This window comes from Sus scrofa, chromosome Y (genome assembly GCF_054392235.1).
Source record: "Sus scrofa isolate SSC_HxYL_T2T_F1_AM1 chromosome Y, Sscrofa_HxYL_maternal_Yorkshire_Landrace_v2.0, whole genome shotgun sequence".
Classification (NCBI taxonomy): Eukaryota; Metazoa; Chordata; class Mammalia; order Artiodactyla; family Suidae; genus Sus; species Sus scrofa.
In genome coordinates, this window is record NC_139402.1 from 11361758 (window position 1) to 11368797 (window position 7040).

The following is a 7040-nucleotide window of genomic DNA, read 5'->3' on the forward strand; positions in this document are numbered from 1 at the left end:
CTAACTTCAGGAAGCAAGATAAATGGAGTTAGAGAATTTATTTCCAAGATGATTAATTAATTCATGTTTCTATCTCTGTGCTAAAGAAAAGAACAGGTCAAGACATTATTAGACTGTTTTCATGAGTTCTTACAGCTTATTTGTCTCAGGTTAGCAGACATATATAGTAGCACTGAATCTAAAGAAAGAATTCTCAGTGAACAACAGAAACCTACAAGGTCCTTTATTATATAGCCTGAATATTTTTATAACACCACTTTTACCATCCTCTATTGTTTAAGAATGTCACAGGTCCACAGAGATTTAAGGGGAAGGGGTTATCTTCAGCTCTCAATAGAAGAATTGCCAAATTAATTTTAGCCATATTCTAAAAAAATCACAACTCATTTTCTAGTCAAAAATTTGTATTTATGCTATATTCAAACTATATTCAATGAATCCCTTGACTTCTTAAAAGTTTTATTCTGCAGACTCAAGATCTCAATGTCATCCAAATCAGGTTCAATTGAGAACTAAGAAATAAGTTCTTAAATGTAGTTCTTTGGCTATGGTTCTTTTTTATCTGAAGACATATGAACTATAGAGATTAATTATCTGCTCTCCTATACAACCACTTAACATAAAAAAGTGGAATAAGGAAAGGATGACTTGTGTAGACACTCCTCAAAAATGAAAGATACAGGAATCACATTGAAACCAGTGATCCATAGCAGTTCTGAAATCCAGCCAGGCATATGTTACTAGTTTTTTAATTAGGGCCCGAGATGGATTCCTGATGGTAATTGTTTCATAGCATGAGGCTATTTTGGCTCCTGGACCCACCATTGGAGTCAACCATAATTATCTGCAAGAAATGATAATTTATGTGTGGTCAAGAAATTTCATCAGTCTGCTTCTTGCTCATAGAAGTACAGAATTCTGAAGACATCTTTGTTTGTATTGTTTATGTCCCTTTAGATTCACACTACTCCGGTTCCTATAAACATCTTTCAGCTTCTCAAGCGTTAATTTTTAAATCTATTGTACTAGATAAGATTCACACTATGAATATATTCACAATTAGCCCCTCTGTACTTCAATGAATTTCTAAGTGTACAGAATAGTACCCTTACAATTCTTAAAATATGAGGAGCTTCCTTAACATCCCCAGAAGGCTTTTATGTCTAATTGAAATGGTTTATATGTTATTAACTTACATCTTTCTGAAGTTCTGAAACTTCATAGCTCTAATGACCAAGCTTCAGAAGTAACATTGTATCATTTTGGCCATATTATTTGATTGATGCATTGACAGATTTATTCACCTTTAAAGGAGGGGACATAAATACAAATACTGAAGAGTGTCAAAGAATTTGCCACCAAGTTTTCAACCCCCCATATCATAAAAATAGAAGATTCAATATTTAGAGAAGGAGGAATTCCTTGGAGAATAACTGTGAAGGAAGTTATAATGCAATCAGTTTATGTTGAAACAGCAAGACTAGATATTCTGTGAAGGATATATCCTAGGGAAAGAAATAAATGATAGAATAAATAAAATAGTTTTTATTGTATATTTGACCATATGTATGTTGGAAAATAAGATAAAAATCAGCAATAAATACAGGAAAACTAGCAAATGAAAAATAATATATTTTTTTCTTTGAGGAGAAAATGTTATAAAATTATTATACATTACTTAACTTAGATGAGTTATTTGTACAGAATAATAATAACAAAAATTGACTTAAAAGTTACATCAGTAGCATAGGAAAGAGGACAGATATAATGACGGATATTATGTCTTAACTGCATTATACCCACTTTATGATTGATAAGTTTTGAGCATTTTGTAGAAAGTAAACAAGAGTGAAGAAAGAGCCAGGGAGTTAAAAATGGGTATGCTTGGGATGAGAGACTGAAGATGAGGAGTGGGGCGTAGTATACTTTTTTTTCTTCATAACTTCTAGAGTAACAGATATTTAATTTTTAAATTTTGCACATATTAATTTTTAAAACATCCTATGTGACTATATTTAAGTAAAATCCAAAAATCATAAATATAATTAATTTAACATATGTAGGCAAAAGTAATCACATTAGTTTACTAATGGATAAAACTAAACCTGTTCTTTCATGGTCAATTTCTCATGCATTTTATGAACACATTTCATAGTCCAGGTTTCCCCTGAACATACCACATTTCTTCACAACTTTGTGCCTTTACATATACTGTTTCTGCTACAGGGAATTCTCTTTCATTCCTTTCCCACCTAACAAGTCTAATTATACACTATTTAGCCCCAATTTTTCCACTGACACCCCTATAGAACCTTTAAGAAAGGCATTTCTTTTTCCAACCTCCTGTATCATATGCATACTCTTACACTTCATGTTGTAAATATCTGTTTGGTTTCTGTCAACAGAATTTATGAACTCTTAAGAAGTATTTGTTGTATATCTTTATAGACATATATATATATATTTCTGGGTGCCTAGTGTATACCAGCTCTTCAGTAATTAGCTGAATGAATGAATGAATGATTAATGAATGAGTGAATGAATTCATTACTTCATTTGCATTCTTGATCTGATTTTTTGGATTGATTTTTCTTTCAAATTTAACTAACATACAGATAAAATTTATATGATTATAAATATGATAGTGAAGTTGGATCTATCATGTAGTAATAACCATAAATGAATGTGTCTTTTTTTTAATAGGCAATCATGTTTCAGATAAATTTAACGCACAAAGACAACACACAGTTTTACTTTAATGATGTTTTCTTAGTAACAAGTTCACTTGAATGAATCTTTCCAATTAGTCTTTTTTTTTTTTTTCCTGGCTACAGGTTTATTCAACACAAAACAATCTCTTCCAACTCTACTGAGGTGGATGAACACGTCCACGACCAAAGCCGCCTCTAAATTGGAACTCCACTGCTGACCCAGCTCTGGCTTTGGCTTTCTTGTCAGCACCAGGGGGCACAGCGCTTCTCTGTCGGTTTCCCCTCGTGTGACTCGCGCAGGTCGCTCTCCCTCCAGACCTTTGGGCCATGGCCTGCCAGTCTCAGGACGGCTGCGGCGCAGGGTGGCAGGCACAATCTCAGGGGGCAGGTGGAGGTAATCACGGAGATACTGGATACCCTCGTTGGTAAGGTACCAACAGAAATGTCTCCAGATAAACTGTTCCTTCACGTAGCCTCGTGACTTGAGTGACTGCATGGCCTTCATGACGTGAAGATTAGGCACATTCTTGTCCGCCAGCTTGGGGTGCTTTGGCATGTGCACTCCTTCTTTGGCCACTATCACTCCCTCCTTAAAAAGGAGTTCATAAATGGCAATCCGGTTCTTCTTGGGCATCAGCATCGCGGTGGCTACTGCATACGGGGTCGGTGCTAGAAAGGAAGGGGCATGCGCGGTACAGCGTCTCTTCCTGGCTGCCTCGCCCTGCCCCTGTCAGGACCCGCACGCGGCCTGGGGTGGCCTCAGCGGTGCCTGAGAGACTCTCCAATTAGTCTTATCAATGTGCAATTAGCTACAAGTTCGAAGCTAATGTTTACACAGAGACTATAAGAAAATTGAAATCAGACCAAAGGATTGTAGTGTTTAATATTTGATCATAAATTAGAAAATTAGGTTGCATTTAATAAAATTGGAACTCTAATCTCACATACTTTACCTCTTAGAAGAGGTCTACATCAGAAGATTATTAAAGTTGTTTATTTTGTTTTTAAGAAGTCTTAGATTTAATAAGGAGGGAGTAAGGAGGGAGTTTATTAAAAGGATTATTTCAAGAAGAAAGGAATTATTGCAATATGAATACTGTAAACATCTGAAGTATCTCAAGAGTCAGGCTTTTTTTTTTCTTTCATAAAGAGGAATAAATAATATCTAGATGAAAGATAGTTATTTAGACAGATTTACCCTGAGACCAGCTAATTCTAGAAGATACACTTCAGAATATCTTTTCCTGGTCTAAGGGCAGACCAAAGTTCAGGGTTCAGAGGTAAGAAGAGAATCTCAGCCAAAGTCTGTATAGCAGGTATTTTCTTTCCATTAATCAGTGAAAACAGAAGTTTACCTAATTATTTATGAATCAAAGAATGGGAATGTCGGGCAGCTGGCTTTGTTATGGGTAAATAGGACTAAGGCATCATTTTATCTAAATGTTATGGGGTAGGGTTGAAAAGAATGCTTTATTCATAGGTCTTCCCTTCAGGTTCAACAATTCTTTTCTTCTTTCCTTCACTGGAAATTATTTGGGCCATCTTCAGCCTTGTCCTCTTCTGCACCTATTTGATGCATATTTATATCATTTTCCAATTTTGGGCAATGGACATCCAAACAAAGGAATGTGTAAGCATTAAACTAACGAGCCATAAATTGAAAAATCTGAAATCTGTTTTTTTTTTTTTTGTCAACATAAAAGATCTTTTTCTCAATATTCCCCCTTATGAGTCACATTTGGTGAAGAAGTCCTTGTTTTCTGATTCATAGAAAGCCAGTATAGCTAGATTTCATTAAATGGTCATTTACCTTTTCCCTACAGAGTAATAAAATGAGTAGACATTGAAAGCAGTCAATAATAAGCTACAGTGTAAGGACTTTTTAGTGACTAATGATTTCTTGGAGTTTCACAGTAGCCTAGTAATTAAGGGTTCAGCATTTACACTGTTCTGACTCAGGTCACTGCTTTGGTGCAGGTTCAATCCCTGGCCCAGGAACTTTCACATGTTTCAGGAGTAGCCATACATACATACATACGTATATGTATATGTATGTATACACACACACACACAAGGATTTTTATTCATGGCCAAATACACACAAAAGAATACGTTTTATACTTATAATGGCCTTGCCATATCAGACTGTGGACTCTGTCATTAATACATCCAAAATATGGCATTCAATTTCCCTCCAAACCCTGAAGTCATGTAAATTCAACTGGCTATAACTTCAGATTTATTTTCAAACTGATTGTAAAAATACTAGTGAATTTTTCCCTCTAATTCTAGGGTTCCCAGATGGCAAGACAGGGAAACTGAAAACTCTGGAAATTCTTCACAGTTAACTGAGATGTTAGGTAAAGAGTAAAGAAGCATTAGAGGATTCCCAGAGGAGACTTCCTTATAGGACCTGAAGTCAAGACTTTCACAAATTTGCCACAAACAACCAGAACATGTTTCACATGTTCATCAAGGATATAGTCCTTTACAAGAGAATCATCTGCTTTTGTCAGGATTCAGGGAAGTTTCTGCTCCAGTAGAAGCCAGAATGCATGGTAATACACAAATAGGGTTTAAATTACCTTTTTCATCATCAAACTGGGAGAAGAAGTTTCTTCCTACAAGTTCTTGGTGAAATAAGGAAGTATATCCAAATGAACCTAGTTGTTGATTTCTTCACATCAAGATCTCACTGTTAACATTGCCATTGCTCTATTTTTTGTATTTGTGAACTGATGGTTTTCCAAAATGATATGCTCTTGATTTCCTTCTCTTTATCTTTTGTGGATAAACTATAGGTTTTTGCTTTGTGGTTAGATGAGACTTTCATAAAACATAAACATAGCAGTTCATTTTATGCTGTCAGCAACTTAACATCAATTTCATGTAAAAACCTTCATGTTTGTAATGTCAAAATTTAACTATATTTATATTGTGTATTTATTAAAAATAGTAGGAGATATGTAGTATTTTTCATACTCTTCCTCCCAATTTATACTAGAGGTTAGGAACGAACACGCTATTTTTATACTATAATAGTACTCTGAATTTGACTATATACTTAACTTTTATTGCATATAAATGTGTGATGTATATTTTCATCTGACTATTAGCATTTTTTTTCCATTTCAGATTGAAGAACTCCTTTTACTATTTAGTGTAAATTAGTTCTAGTGAGAATGTATTACCTTGAATCTGCTTATCAGGGCAAATCTTTCTTTATCTTTCATTCTGAAGTATAACTTTGCCAGATTGGGTTGTGTGTGTGTGCGTGTGTGTGTGTGTGTGTGTGTGTGTGTTTTACTTTTAGCTCTTCAGTATGTTACCATGCTCTCTCTGAGCTTGGAAGATTTCTGCTGGTAAACCTGCTGCTAGGCTAATGGAGATTCCTCTGTAGCTTATAATCTTTTCTCTTTTGCTGTTTTTAGGATCCTTCTTCTTTAAATTTTAAATATTTATTATAACACATCTTAGAGAAGTTCATATGGGTGAAATATTGGGGTTATTTATTAGCTTTATGAACTGGTTGTTTAAATTTTTCCCCTGTTATGGGAAGTTCTCAGCCATTATTTCTTTCAATAAGCCTCCTTCTTCCTTCTTCCTCTCTTCTCCTCCTAAAACCACAATATTTGACGTATCGTTTCCTCTAATGGTGATTGATAGACCATATAAGATTTCCTAACTTTTTCTTTCTTTTATTTTTCCCCCTCTACTGAATGTAATTCCAAAGTTACTGTCTTCTATCTCACAGACTCTTTCTTTTATTTATTTGGTGTTAATGCTCTTTATAGAATATTTTTTAAATTTATTTAATTCTTCACTTCCAGAATTAATTTTTGTTCTTTTAAAAGATCTCTATCTCTTTGTTATATCTCTGTATATCTCTCATTTGTGTGTGTGTTATTTTCCTAATTTTGCTGAATTACATTTCTGTGTTTTCTGGTATCTTGCTGAGTTCTAAATACCTATGAGGGGAGTAGAGATCAAAATGGCAAAATATAAGGACATAGAGTTCACCTCTACCCTAAAATACATCAAATATACATATACATATAGAGCAATTCTCACAGAATACCTACTAATTGCTAGTAAATGATTTAATACACCCAAAGCTGCAAGAAAAGTCACCAATAACTAGGTAGGATTAAAAGAAAAATAAAGAAACAAGGATGTGAACTGAAACCCTGAGAACACTCTTCACCAACTGGGAGATCAACAATGACAGAAAGGGAAACTCAGAGGCTCAGAGAGATGAGCAGCTGGCTTACAGCAGGAAGGACGGGGACACAGGCAATCCTGGCTATCTCACTGTACTCTTCATCCTGA

General features: G+C 34.7%; 1 pseudogene; it reads right to left on the bottom strand.

Moving 5' to 3' along the window:
- Window positions 1-2794: 2794 nt before the first annotated feature.
- On the bottom strand, window positions 2795-3366 carry LOC110257893 (small ribosomal subunit protein eS10 pseudogene; annotated as a pseudogene).
- Window positions 3367-7040: the final 3674 nt, after the last annotated feature.